Below are 14521 nucleotides of genomic sequence, written 5' to 3'. Positions count from 1 at the left end.
CAGCTCTCTTCCTAGTGGCCTGTTATTCTCAAAACAACTGAAACCTTTCCCAAGTCTAGCGTCAGATTTGTTTGGGGTCACACCTTCCTTAGGTTCTGTACCAACCCCACCTCTGAAAGATGGGTGTTAATCCTCTGCCTAAAGCCCTGAGGGATCAAAAATTCCTGGTACCTTTCATGTAGACTCATCTCAGGGTCTCCCACACACCCTATATCTCCCACCTCAAGCTGAGCTCAGCTTTCTTTGCTTGGATTTTAGAGACAAGGATGAGGACAGGAGGTCGGTTGTGATATTAGAGTTACAACATCACAGGAGGATGGAACTACAGACAGGCATGGAAACCTTTAAGCACTAGACTAGAACTTTCTACAGAACTTCATATCTAGCAGGTTAGTAAGTACAGTTTAGCAAGGGCTAGTTCTCTTAAGTAGTCATGTAACAAAAAAAATTCTCTTACTTGAGAGAGCAGAAAATTTCTAAGAAGTGTCTTAAAACCACAGTGGTAGATTCATTTTTGACTTCTCTTCTCTTCCCTTTTATGCTGTACACAGATATGAAAACGGGACACAGGCACAAGTGGAGGAGATGTGGCTGGAACGTCCTTGACCTGCAACCAAGAAGTATGAAATCTCTTCCCTGTCATGGATGCTTAAAACAAATGCCTTCCTTCTTGGCCCACATTACTAAAGGAACATGGTTGTAGAGACTGTAATAGCCAACTGGCCCAGCTCTCCTGCCAGATCAGCCTTAAAGCTGGTCTGTGCCAACTCTAACAACCTTTCTGGGAAGGAGATTCCACAGGGACTGAGGAAAACAGTTTCAAATGACTAATAGCCCACACTTAAAGAAAATACCATTTTTCCCAATTTGCAGAAGAGAAAAATCATGAGAAAGGATATGGCATGCTCAAAGCAGATTCAGCCAAAGAGGTTTTAATCCACTTGCAGCTCTGTTCTTAAATTTGGATCATGGACAGATTACTCTGAAGCCCTCCCTTCTCACATCCATTTTTCTGTTGGAGAAGAGAAGAGCCCAGTCCTCTTGACTGTGTTTCAGTTGTATATTTCTCATGTCTCCAAATAGCCTGAGAGATTTTGGACAGCAGAGACCATCCTGTTTCAGCTCAGCCACTAACTTGCAGGGTGATTCTTTAAAATTAAGGCGGCCAGACCATAAGGCAGGGAAGTGCTATAGTCACAGAATTTCAGCCAAATCTCTTACAATGCCCTTTGGAATTAGGTGGAGGAATACAAGTTGGGTGAGACTGGAGACAATGCACCAACCGGAGTTCTGATTGATTGGATCCGTGTGAATCCAGAGGAAAGACAACTAAGACTCCGTCTTGGTAAAAATTTTGCTCATGATTTGGATGAGTACAGATGACAACCTGATGAATATACAGCCAACGTGAAGTCGCAGGAGACAGTGAATGGAGAGGTGTCAGAATCAGATTCCAAGGTGAGCTCATTGGACTGGAGCAATGGAGAGAATCCAACAAGATGAAAACTAACAGGAAAAAAACCCAAGTACAAAAGCACTAGGTGGGGAGACGGGTTTTTCGTAGCGCACATGTAAAGGACTTCAGACTAGGTTAAACTATTACGGCAGAGAGACATGCTAAGATGATTAAAGGCTGTATCTACAGAAGCATAATGTCAAGAACTAGGGGAGTGATTGACCGGATCCATTTTTCACTAGTCTGGCCACATCCACATGTTTGTTTCTTCCTAGTCTAGGCACGAGTTTGCTTCTTCCTATTCTAGAATTGCAGATTTTTATCTAAAAGAAAAAATAAAATAAAAAGTATTTATGGTGACATGATCTCTGTCTGGAAATATTTGGAGCTCTGACATGCAGGTGTGGAATGAAGCTGGGCCATTTGGCAGGAACGTTTTGGAGAGAAAGCATCCCTCAGAGAATGATAGAACAGATGACTCCCAAGGCCACTTCCTGTTCAGAGAGGCTGCGACCTTGTCTCTCCGGCATGTCACAGGACACCTCTTTGTCTTATTTCTTTGTCTATAAAATGGTCTCTAAGCAGAACTCTGCTCTCCAAGCACTTTTTCTGCTCTGACAGACTGTGTTTCTGGATCTCTTTTTCTTTGAATTCTTCTACAAGGTTGGGGACAGATGGGTGTTAATACACACATGTTCCCAGGCTATCTAGCTTCATTAAGTAAGAGGAATGGAAAAAGTGTGCTCTGCTCTAGGAGAGGCTATGTGAAGATAGACAGCCTGCCATTATGGGTTGAATTATGTCCCTCCAAAAATCCATATGTTGAAGGCCTGATTGCCAGTGCCTCAGAATGTAACTGTCTTTGAACATAGGGTCTTTAAAGAAGTAATTAAGTTAAAACAGGTTATATGGTTGGGGCTGATCCAATATGAGTGATGTCCTATTAAAAGAGGGAATTAGGACACAAATAGGTCCATGAAGACGCAAGGAGAAGATGGCCACCTGCGAGCCAAGCAGAGAAGCCTCAGAAGAAACCAACCCTGCTAATACTTTGCTCTCAAACTTCTAGCCTCCAGAATTGTGAGAAAATAAATTTCTGTTGTTTAGGTCACCCAGTCAGTGCTAGTTTGTTATGACGGCCCTAGCACACTAATACACCTGGTATTTTCACCTCTCCTGTGCTCCCACATGTGGCTGGAAGAATAGGAATGAGAAGATTTTATTTATGAAAACCTCTTACCAAAAGTGTCAAACTCTAGGGACGCTGCTAACATTCATACTTAGATTTCCTCAGTCCTTCTCAGAAACATGAGGCTTTTTCTCTCGTTGCAGATTCTTGCAATTAGAACAGACTCCAGGCCAGAGATCTCAAACTGTTGACTTATGAGTTGAATTTGGTCACAAACATGTTTTGTTTTGGTTCCTACATATTAAAAAATTATTAATAGTGGTCAACATTTGAAACTTGAGGGGCTTTCGGGGCCAGCCAGGTGGCACAGCGGTTAAGTGTGCATGTTCCGCTTCAGCTGCCCGGGGTTCACTGGTTCAGATCCTGGGTGCGGACATGGCACCACTTGGCATGCCATGCTGTGGTAGGCATCCCACATATAAAGTAGAGGAAGATGGGCAAGGATGTTAGCTCAGGGCCAGGCCTCCTCAACAAAAAGAGGAGGATTGGCAGATGTTATCTCAGGGCTGAGCTTCCTCAATAAAAAAAAAAAAAGAAAAATAAACCTTCAGGGGCTTTCACATTAAATCCCCTAGTTCTGGCTTCTCTTAGACAATCAAGAAGATTTGGCTTTATTGGGCCCCCTGGTAATAGTCTGTTGGAGTGAAGTAGTGGTCCTCTCTTTAGACAGGGCATGCACTCTCCACTTACACAGTCCCCACCTGGCCCACTGCACTCATTTACCTGACCCTGTTCAGCATTTGCATTTGTGACTTGGGTCAACTAAAAACGCCAGAAGTCTGTTACTCTCCACCCTGCTGAGGGTCATCATAGAATTTCCCCTCAATAACAGGATACATACAATTACAGGCATGATATTTTCTTTGCCTTTTGTTCAACTAGCAAAGCCTATACCACATTCGGTTCTTTGGCTCTTGATTAAAAGCTGACATGAAACTGGGAGCATGCTGCCATGAGAAAAGATCGTAGAAGTGAGGACAGCTCAGGCTTAGGGAAGACTGAAGACAGGAGATCAGAGGACTGGTTGACCTTGGCCTCTGGCAGCCTGACCAAACGCTCCAAATAATTAGCCACTTGGCCTGTCAACAGCATGGCATTCACAAACGGTAACTTAAACTGCCAAGAACAACAAGGAAACTGTTTCCTCCAGCTCTCCAGGACTGAAAGCAATAGAATCACACCTTGCATGGCTGAGGACACTGTCTCTCCGTTATGCTTCTTTGAGATGAACTGATATTATTGGGCTTCGGCCTGCATGAAGTGCCGTCATCTGTTCTCTTCCTAGAACATGCGAGAAATTGAGTTAAGGTCTGATCACTTAAATTCTAAAACATTTGGAATGGTTCAGAAGAGCTAAATAGGTTTTGTTGCAGGTGAAAGAGCTATGAACAACCATAATTGCCATAAAAACAACAGCTTATGGGGCCGGCCCGGTGGTGCAGTGGTTAAGTGCACACGTTCTGCTTCTCAGCAGCCCAGGGTTTGCCGGTGTGGACGTGGCACCACTTGGCAAGCCATGCTGTGGTAGGCGTCCCACATACAAAGTGGAGGAAGATGGGCACAGATGTTAGCTCAGGGCCAGTCTTCCTCAGCAAAAAGAGGAGGATTGGCAGCAGTTAGCTCAAGGCTAATCTTCCTCAAAAAAACAACCAACCAACCAACCAACCAAAGAACAGCTTATGATGAAGCCAAAATTGCCTCAAAAGATGGAAGGAAGTAGCAGAATGTCCCTTTATGCCATATTCATTGTATTGAGCAATTTTTCACAAGGCTATTTGGTTGCCCAATACCACTTTAAAGACTGTAGTGATGGTAGGAGGAGAAAGAAGGAACAACTAGGAGAGAATTCATATGCGTCTTTCTGGTCACACAAGAGTCAGGAAATTGAGAATTGCAAATAGGTCCTATAAAGATCCATCACTTGCCTCTCTTACAGTGATCAAAGGAAGATTTCCTTGGAAATTTTCATTTGTATCTTATGGCTTGCAAGACTTGGCAGTGGGGCTAAGTGTCATCTTTTTACTTGAAATCTACCAATGTGAACGGGAAAATAAGTCTTCCTAAGAACCTAATTCAGGACGAGGCTGTACTGAGGTCCAAGCAGAAGCTAGGTCTGGACATAACGTCATTCTCTATTAAACAACCTAAATCTTATCATGTAATTAATTCCTTTGCTTAGAATCATTCAGTGGCTCCCCTCGTGCTTAGGAAAAAGTCCAAATTTCCTGGCCTGGCATCTGATCCTTGACTACCTCCCTAGACTCATCTTCTATTATATTACTGTTGAGCTCTGGCCACCATGGCTTTCTGTAAGTTCCTTTTATATCTCTTATCTCTCATCTTTGGACGTGGTTCTTCCCTCTCCCTAGAACATTGCTTCCCTCTTCCTTCAACTCATCCTTTCAGTCATCTGCGTAAAGAAACACTTTTCTCAAGAAGCCTTCTCTGATTGCCACGTTAGGTAAACAACTGCCCATGCACCTACCCACCCACCCCTTCCTCCTTGGGCTCCACACCACATGTATCTTGGCACTTCTCACATTTACTTTAAATTTCTTGTTTACTATCTGGCTTCCCTGCTCTACGCATAGGCTTTAAGGGCTAAGACTGTGTCCTGTTTATGGTCGCATCCTTTGCAACTAACGGAGTGCCTGACATGTAATCCATGTGCAATAAATTTTTGTTCAGTTAATGACTACAGTAAAGGTTTTCAGAGAAGAAATAAAGAATAATATTGATGAACTTTGAAAATCTGAGATCGGGGGCCGGCCTGGTGGCGCAGTGGTTAAGATCACACGTTCCGCGTTGGTGGCCCAGGGTTCACTGCTTCAAATCCTAGGTGCAGACCTTCGCACCTCTTGGCAAGCCATGCTGTGGCAGGCATCCCACATACAAAGTGGAGGAAGATGAGCACGCATGTTAGCTCAGGGCCAGTCTTCCTTAGCAAAAAGAGGAGGATTGGCAGCAGATGTTAATTCAGGGCTAATCTTTCTCAAAAAAAAAAAAGAAAAGAAAAAGAAAATCTGAGATAGTCTTATCTCCTTTCCTCTAGGCAGACCTCATTTCAGTACAAGATGATGGGGATCTTTCTTCCTCCCAAACTTCCCTAGAAGAGGAGAAATCATAACTTTCTCGATAGTTCTTTGGGCTCCACATAGCCAACCTTTGGATAAATCTGACAGTCTCATTCTACTGCATGATCTTACCTCTGTCTTTCTGACTATGCATTTTACCAAACCTCTAGTTCTTTGCCAATAAATTTACTATAGAAAGTTACTTTCTACATCCTTTTTTTTTAAAGATTTTATTTTTCCTTTTTCTCCCCAAACCCCCTGGTACATAGTTGTATATATTTTTTTAGTTGTGGGTCCTCCTAGTTGTGGCGTGTGGGATGCTGCCTCAGCGTGGCCTGATGAGTGGCACCATGTCTGTGCCCAGGATCCAAACTGGTGAAGCCTTGGCTCGCCAAAGCAGAGCATGTGAACCACTTCGCCATCGGGCCGGCCCCAGTTTGTACATCCTTAACCATTTGACCATGTCTCTTTGTTCCTTGCCCTAACAGACTCAGCCATCTTCCAGCAACCACCTGGACCACAAGCAGCTTGTTTTCATTTAGACATTCTACTCTGCTAGTCTGGTATTTAGAACAATAAAGGTAATTATCCCCCACGGAGCACTGGTGGCCCATGTGAGGAAAGATGAGAGGATTTAATCCTCGGTGCTTGTGAATGACAATATCACAAATGCCTTCATCACAATTGGCACTGGGGCTGCTGAGGCTGAGGACAAAAGGGCAGCAAGAGCAACCTCCCTGCAGAGCCAGCCCAGAAAATAACATCCAGCTGGGGGCCCGCTGAAGGCGGAGTCCTGGCCTGAATGCTGAGAAGCCAAGCCAGGGAGCAGAAAGGCGTTTTGTCCTCTGAAAGGACCCCATCATTCCTTCATCCCACAAACATTTCTGGAGGCCTACTCTGTATCAGGTTAAGTGTTAGGTGCTTGCGATCTAGTAATCCACTCTCTGCTCTCAAGGTGCTCACAGCCTGAGATGGGGGGGAGGGCGGAGTTCTTACACGAAAGAGATAATTCCTGTTCACGTGTTATGAAAGACTGATGTTAAAGCCCCATAGAGATCTTAAACATAGAACCCACAGGAGCAGTTATTCTGCATCCTGGGGAAAAAGAAGACTAAAAAGAGAGTCCCAGGCAAAACCATCAAATAGGCAACCCACCATCCCCATAGCCAACCCGCTCCCAATTCCCTGTTGCAGCGGGTCTGTCCTCAATGGCTGGTACGACTGGATCCCTGCCCGTTGCAAGTTTTCTATTACTTCACCATCCTGAGTCTCCTTTCACAGATGGAAAAGGGATTGAACTAAGTCCATTTGTACTATGGTAGAGCAGCTAATGGGGGCTTAGGATCCCCCCTCTCCCAGGCAGGAAGGCATTTCTCCAGCGTCAGGGCCGGGTTACCCAATGAGGAGACCAGGTGGCTGTTTAGCACACCAGTAAAGCACTGCCCCTGCCAAATGTTTCCAGAGATTCATATGTGACATTTCAAAACAGTCTTTCGTGACGGAAATCCAAACTTTGTTGGGCTTGTGGAACTGAAAAAAGATGAAGGGTCTCATGTTAAGGCATTAAAATGGAACCCGGTGGACATAAAGAGGAGAGAAACAAATTCCTCCTTCAGGGTGAACTCTTGAACTCATTAAATGCCTGAAGTGCGTCTGCAAATCTCCCCAAGGAAGATAAGATTACCGGGACAGAGACTCTATTCCCGTCAGGAAGATAAGATTATCCAGAGACCACATTCCTGTCAGAGTCATCTCCCACATTCATAAGTTTAGTGGCTTGTTTCATTGACCCTCACCCTGATGATTACCTTTACACCTGGAATTTGTTGAAAGGCATTCCTTCTCATTTTTTTTTTCTTTGCCTTTGTTAGCCTCAACTCTAAAACTGGCCTTCTCCCTTCAACATCTGGAACACAATTCAAGTGTTCCTTGAATCTGTGCTTCCCAGGCTGCAGTCCTAAGGAACCCTGAATAAACTTCCTTTTGTTTTAAGTTTACCAGAGTCTACCTCATAATCGATCAACAGGCTCTTTTTCATTTGTTTCACAAATGGGTATTATTTTTTATTTAGAATTGTATATGAGAAACATCAACACCTTTTCTACATTTAGGGCCTTCAGAGGTGGAACTCCTCCCCTGCCAGGGGCTGTACGGGCACATCCACGGCCTCTGTCCTCATCACCTCCCAGGGGAGGTATTCTCCTGGGAGGAATTCCAAGCCATGCAGAAGCACGGGGAGGCTGGCAAGGGAAACGATGCTAAAACCTGCAAAATAAGGTGAATTTAATCTGGATGGGCTTCCTCATAAGATTCTACTTGCTTTCTAAAGGTATCCTAATCTATAAACTTTGTGGACACTATTCCTGGGTGATGTTTTATGTGAAAGGAGTTCTGTGGTCAAATACGGTTGGCAAATATTGCACCTTCTCTCTCCCTTATGAAGTTAGCATATTACCATATCAAATGGTACACATTAGCATATTAAATCCTCCCAGAAGTTCTGCCAGAAAGGAACTAGTCTAGCTTGAAAAAACAAATCAGGCAAATAATAATGCTTGACTATAAGACAGGGAAGCAAGAAGACAAGGGCTTAAGATGTTGTGACTCAACTATCCTAGCTACCTGTGCGGCCATACGCAAAAGTCTTGAATATTTTCATCCTTCCTCCTCTCATCTGTAACAGTTAAACAAATGTTTATTGACCTACAGGTTATTACTTCCCCACACACAAAGAGGAATAAAACGCAGTCATTCATATTCAGAAGCAGACAAACATGAGAAGAAACATGAAGGTATAAATACACCAAAATGTGCATAAATGTGTGTGTGTGTGTGCATGTTTGTGTGTGGAGAGAGAAAAAGAAGATAAATAAAATTTACTTCAGCATGCAATCTAGAGACAAAGACACACACATACATGTATATACAGTAACAGTAGATTTACATGTATGTGTCATATAAATATGTGCATATTTATGCATTTATGAAGAAATAAACTTTACTTAAAATAAACACAACAAATCAGTGTTTTTCAAATGTATCTAACCACAGCAAGAAAAAATTTAAATCAAGTAACACCAATTAATATCCTGGAACGTTGTATGGAGCACAAATTGAAAACTGCTACCCTTGTATTTGCTTTTTTTTTGGTGATGGAATCTCCTTTTCAAGAGATATTGGTGTATGCCCTGTCAAGTAAATCACTGCTTTTCTGTCAACAGACTCCTTTGAAGGGAACAATAAATTGGCACACTGATGCACATGAGTGCTCTCCAGAATTCACAGCCAGGTGATTTCACAATAAAGCACAGCTTGGCTTTTCTTTCTCTCCGTTCCTGTGGCATTCGCCACTTGATGATGGAAAGGTCACATGACTCCAGTGGACTGTGCATTTTTATGGGCTTCTGTCAGCAAAACACTACCTGTACTAGCCAGAGAAATCTAAAAATGGACAAGATGAACACATCACATCGAAGGAAGACATGTTCTCCTTTTATAATACAGTTTTAAGAGCTAATTTTACAGTCTACTGGGTATTTAAGTGAAATACTTTTAGGTTCAACAGGGATCCAGGGAAGAGGTGCTGGGAAAAGCAACAAATAGGGGGAAAAATTCATTTAATCAATATCTGAGCACAGCAGCTACTCCATTCTCTTCCTTACTCTTTCTTCCTTCTCTCAACAAAAGCACTGAGTGTGTCTATTTCTTTTACTCCCACAACAAGCTTTAAGCTTGGCAGGGAGTGTTTCCAGCAAAATGCTGCTCTCTCAGAGCCCTTTAGCTGAATCACTCCAGTGGAGACGGAAATTGATAAAGAAATTTCTGCCTAAACTGGACGCCAGGAGGACGGGGCTCCTGGTTATTTGAAACTCCATTTCACCACAGTAGTAGTAACATCTCTTGTGAATGTGAACATTTTCTTCTCAGAATTTCTTTCTCTTTTCCTTCCTTCCTTCATTTATTTATTTTTTTTAAATAGAAACGGTGGGTCCACAGCCTTATTCTCCCAGTGGCTTTCACGGGATCAGTTCTGCTCCCCACTCCCCTGTTCTCCACTCCCCTGCCCCCATTTTCTCTGCAGCATTCCAGCGGCCATAGCTGCAGACTCAGAGAGAAAGCAGGTCTCTTGTGTTTCAGGGAAATAAATCACCCTTCCGTCCCCTGCACATGTGGGTTAGAAAGAGGAAATATAGCCAGCATTTGTCCAGTGCTTACTAGATGCCAGGTACTGTGCTAAGCACTTTCTATATATTTCCTTGTTTCATCCTATTTCCATCTTAAAGATGAGAAAATGAAGGCTCACCAAGGTAAGTAACTTGATCAAGATCAGGTACACTAAGTGGCAGAGCCAAGATTTGAAGGCTGACACCAAAGTCCGTGTTCTTCAGCATCGTAGTAAATTCATTCATCCATCCGACAAATGTGTCAACCAGTGTTCAAGGCCTGGGGGTACAGAAGTGGGAAAAAAAGAATGGACTCTTTCCTCATGCAGCTTACATTCTAGTGAGGAGACAGAAAATGCACAACATAGCATACAGTGTCAGGTTCTATGAAGAAAACTAAAGCAGGGTAAAGGAATGGAGAAGAATGCGGAGGGGCTGCTGCTCCGTACAGAGTGAGTGATCAGGGGAGGCCTCTGGGGGGAGATGACACTGAAGCAGAGGTCACCTGATACACTTGCATTTTCACCCCGACACCACAAGCTGGTGATTCCACTCACTATTCTTAGGACTGTACATTTACATACCCTAACAGGTCTCTTTTGATCAGGATCCCTCTGGAAAACTCCATTTCGCTTGGGAGACAAAGCTGGCATCTCCCACAGAAATACATTGGATGTCTTCAGACATATGCTGGTTGGTGTGTCTTCAGAGCTGTCCAGGGGAAGGGTGCTCTCACCAAACAAGACCGTTCATTTTACTTGGCCCGTAAACCCTATCCTTCTAATAATAACGGCCAACAGTTGCTGAGCACTTACCACGTCATGCGTCAGACATGGGTCTAGTTGCTTTACATGTGTCATTTCATTTAACGCTGACAACCACTCAAAATGGAAATTGCCTTAGTCAGCTCCATAGCAAAATACTATAGACTGCGTACTATAAAATACCATAGACTGGGTGCCATAGCAAAATACTATAGACTGGGTGTTAGAAAATACCATAGACTGGGTGGCTTAAACAATGGAAATTTCTCACAGTTCTGGAGGCTAGAAGCCAATATCAAGGTGCCAGCATGGTTGGTTTCTGGTGAGAACTCTCTTCCAGTCTTACAGATGGCCTTCTTCTCCCCATGTCCTCACATGGGGGAGAGAGAGCTCTCTCTGGCAACTCTTCTTATAAGGGCACTAATCCTATCATGGGGTCCCTAGCCTCATGACTTCATCTAAACCTAATTATCTCCCAAAGGTCCCATCTCCAAATACTGTCACATTAAGGATTAGGGCTTCAACATACAAATTTTAGGGGGACACAATTAATCCATATCAGAGGTGTTAATAGTATTCCCATTGTATAGGTAAGGAAACAGATACAGCTTAGGTAACTTGCCCAAGGTCACATGCAGTGAAATCAGTATCCAAACAGTGTCAGTCTGACACGATAGCCCATGTTCTTGACCACTACGCTATGCAGCTTCTCTCCACGTGGAAGGATACACTGATCCATAATTCAGCTGGATTGCTGGCGAATGCACCTTAAACTTTTTGCAGAGATGAATGTATTATTCTTTGAAGGCTTCCAAAAAAGTGCATTTCTTTATCTTGCTTGTTCAAATCATATGCTCTCCTTTTTCTTTAGACATTGAATGAAACAGTCAGACTCAGATCCTATTGTACAACAGCAAAAGAAGTTTTTGCTTAAAAAAAAAGCAAAAAAAAAAAAAAATCTATCCAACCAACCCCCCTGGCTCTGATTCCATGAGCATCATGTAACCTTCTGGTAATAATTTAGCTTATCCTGTTGAGTGTCTTGCACAGAATGTGCCAACACTCAAACTTGAGTACCCTGGACCATATTTTTCATTATTAATCAACATCTGTCTTTCCAGCTACCTCATTGGTCTGTTGTGTGTTTGGTTAGCATGAGCCCGTCCCCACATCTCATCACCACTGGGAGCAATGACAAAACAGTTTCTGGGTCTCTAAAGCTGAAGCCTTTTCCAGACTCCATATTGTCCCTCATCCTTGGGTTGGCATGTTCCTCCTTCACACCTGCCATTGCTCCAATGAAGGCATCCACTCACAAGGCTTCTTTTCCTTGACTGGAGTCTGGATGATCCAGGATTAGGGTGGCTTACTGTTACAGCTGGCTGACCTCATTGATTGTATAGAGAGCCTCATCTCACCTAGTATCTCACCCAGCCTCTACATATCAGAATCAGCTATTACAACAGCCTCCACACCATTTTTTGTTGGACAGGGTTTGGAATTTATTCCATAAATAATGATAGATCTTTGGAGGTTTCTGAGTTTCAAAGGGGCACGATCTGAGTTATGATGTGTGATGTGTATAGAATAGACTGGAAGTGGAGAGGCCTGTAAGAACATTACTGCACTACTGCAAATCCAATCTATTTACAGCACTGTAGCCACCCCCATTCCTCTACCCTGCTACAGTTTGGATCCTTTACTTCTCTCCATCCCCATTGCCGTAACCCTAGTCCAAGCCATTATCACTTCTCACCTCATTTCTTATAATAGCCTCCTAATTGGTCTCCCTGCTTCTTTTTCTCCCACTAGAATCAATTTTCAGCTAGAGAATTTGCTTTTTTTAAAAACAGCTTTATTTTTATATAATTCACCTACATAAATTCACCCATTTAAAGTGCAATGAAGTGGCTTTTAGTACATTCATAAGATTGTGCAAGTATCACCATTATCTAATTTAAAATATTTTCATTACCCCTCAAAAAACCCCATGCCCATTAGGAGTCATTCCCCATTCCTCCTTCCTCCTAGCCCCCTGGCAACCACCAATCTACTTTCTGCCTCTATAGAGTTGCCTGTTCTGGACATTTCATATAAATGGAATCACACAATATGTGGATTTTTGTGTCTTGCATCTTTCACTTAGCATAACACTTTTGAAATCTATCTTTGTTGTAGCATGTGTCAGCACTTCATTCCTTTTTATGGCCAAATAATATTCCACTGCATGGATATACCACATTTTACATTTCCATTAGCAGTGTATGAGGGTTCCAATTTCTCCACATCCCTCATCAATGGCTATTGTCTTTTTTGTGTGTGTTGAGGAAGATTCGCCCTGAGCTAACATCTGTTGTCAATCTTCCTCTTTTTGCTTGAGGAAGATTGTTACTGAGCTAACATCTATCCCAATCTTCCTCTATTTTACATGGGATGCTGCCACAGCGTAGCTTGCTGAGCAGTGCTAGGACCGTGCCCAGGATCCAAACCTGTGAACCCTGGGCCACCAAAGCAGAGCACATGAACTTAACCACTACACCACCAACTTGGCCCCTATTGTCTATCTTTTGATTATAGCCATCCTAGGGTGTGAAGTGCTGTCTCACTGTGGTTTTGACCTGTATTTCCTTGATGACTAATGATGTTGAGAACCTCTTCATGTACTTATTGACTTTTTGTACATCTTTTTTGGAGAAATGTCTATTCAGTTCCTTTGCCCACTTGAAAATTGGGTTATTTATCTTTTTATTAATGAGTTGTAAGGGCTCTCTACATATTCTGGATATAAGCCCCTTATCAGATATATGGTTTGTAAATATTTTTCTCCCATTCTGTGGGTTGTCTTTCTACTTTCTTAATGGTATTGTTTGCAGCACAAAAGTTTGTAATTTTCATGAAGCCCAATCTATTTTTTCTTTGTCATTTATGCTTTCCTGTCCTATCCAAGAAGGCTTTGCCTAACTCCAGATCATGGAAATTTATTCTTATGTTTTTCACTGAAGAGTTTTATAGTTTTATCTCTTACATTAATGTCTTTGATCCATTTTGAGCTAACTTTCGTATGTGGTGTGAGGTAGGAGTCCAACTTCACTCTTTGGTATATGGATCCAGATGTCCCAGCACCATTTGTTGAAAAGACTGGAGAGATCTTTGGAAAACATAAATCAGATCATAACCCTCCTCTGACTAAAACTTTCGATGACTTTCCATTGCACTTACAAAAAAATCAAAAAATTTCTGTGCCTATCTCTTCACTCTCATTTCACACCACTCTCTCTTGCTCACTATGTTCCAGGCACCAAGGTCCCTCATTTCCCAGAATAAGTAAAGTTGCTTTTCCTTATCTTCCTCATCTTTCTTCATCTTCCACTTTAAATGTCATCTCCTCATAGATGGCTCTCCTCAACTGTTCTTCTAAAGTAGGGTTTCCATTCTCATCCCATTTATTTCCTAAATCATTCTCTTTTATTTTCTTCATAGCCTTAATTACCTGTAAATCTGTATTTATTTTACTACTTTATTTGTTTACTTTTTTACTTTGAGTAATACTTCTTTGCATCTGCCATAGTGTTTTGCATATGATATGCATTCAACTCTCAAGTCGTGTTAGAAACTAGAATTTACAGTTAGAAGGGACTTTAGAAATCACCTAGTCAACCACTCTTATTTAACAGAATCAAAAACCAAGGTCTATAGAGGTCTAAAGAGGTGTTTGGGGTCAGCAAGAGCACCTGGCTTTCATTCTGAAAGCTCTAATATCCATGACAGTTTCTTTCTCATTTACAACACTGATTTGCCTTATTCCAATGTCATGCATTTTTGGAAAAATTACTAAAATGAAGAGGTGTCTTTTGTTTTGTACTTTCTTTTTCTAA

At 42.4% G+C, this 14521-nt stretch overlaps 1 long non-coding RNA gene across 1 annotated transcript; it reads right to left on the bottom strand.

The window, feature by feature from the left end:
• Positions 1–7763: 7763 nt before the first annotated feature.
• On the bottom strand, positions 7764–10642 carry LOC139045400 (uncharacterized). Its single transcript, XR_011503728.1, has 3 exons — positions 10467–10642; positions 10023–10162; positions 7764–7984 (listed from the first exon to the last, which is right to left on the bottom strand). It is a non-coding gene; the product is annotated as an uncharacterized lncRNA (long non-coding RNA).
• Positions 10643–14521: the final 3879 nt, after the last annotated feature.

Source organism: Equus asinus, chromosome 5 (assembly GCF_041296235.1).
Source record: "Equus asinus isolate D_3611 breed Donkey chromosome 5, EquAss-T2T_v2, whole genome shotgun sequence".
NCBI classification, from domain to species: Eukaryota; Metazoa; Chordata; class Mammalia; order Perissodactyla; family Equidae; genus Equus; species Equus asinus.
The sequence above is the reverse complement of the archived record's forward strand: the minus strand, read 5'-3'. Positions and strand labels throughout refer to the sequence as shown.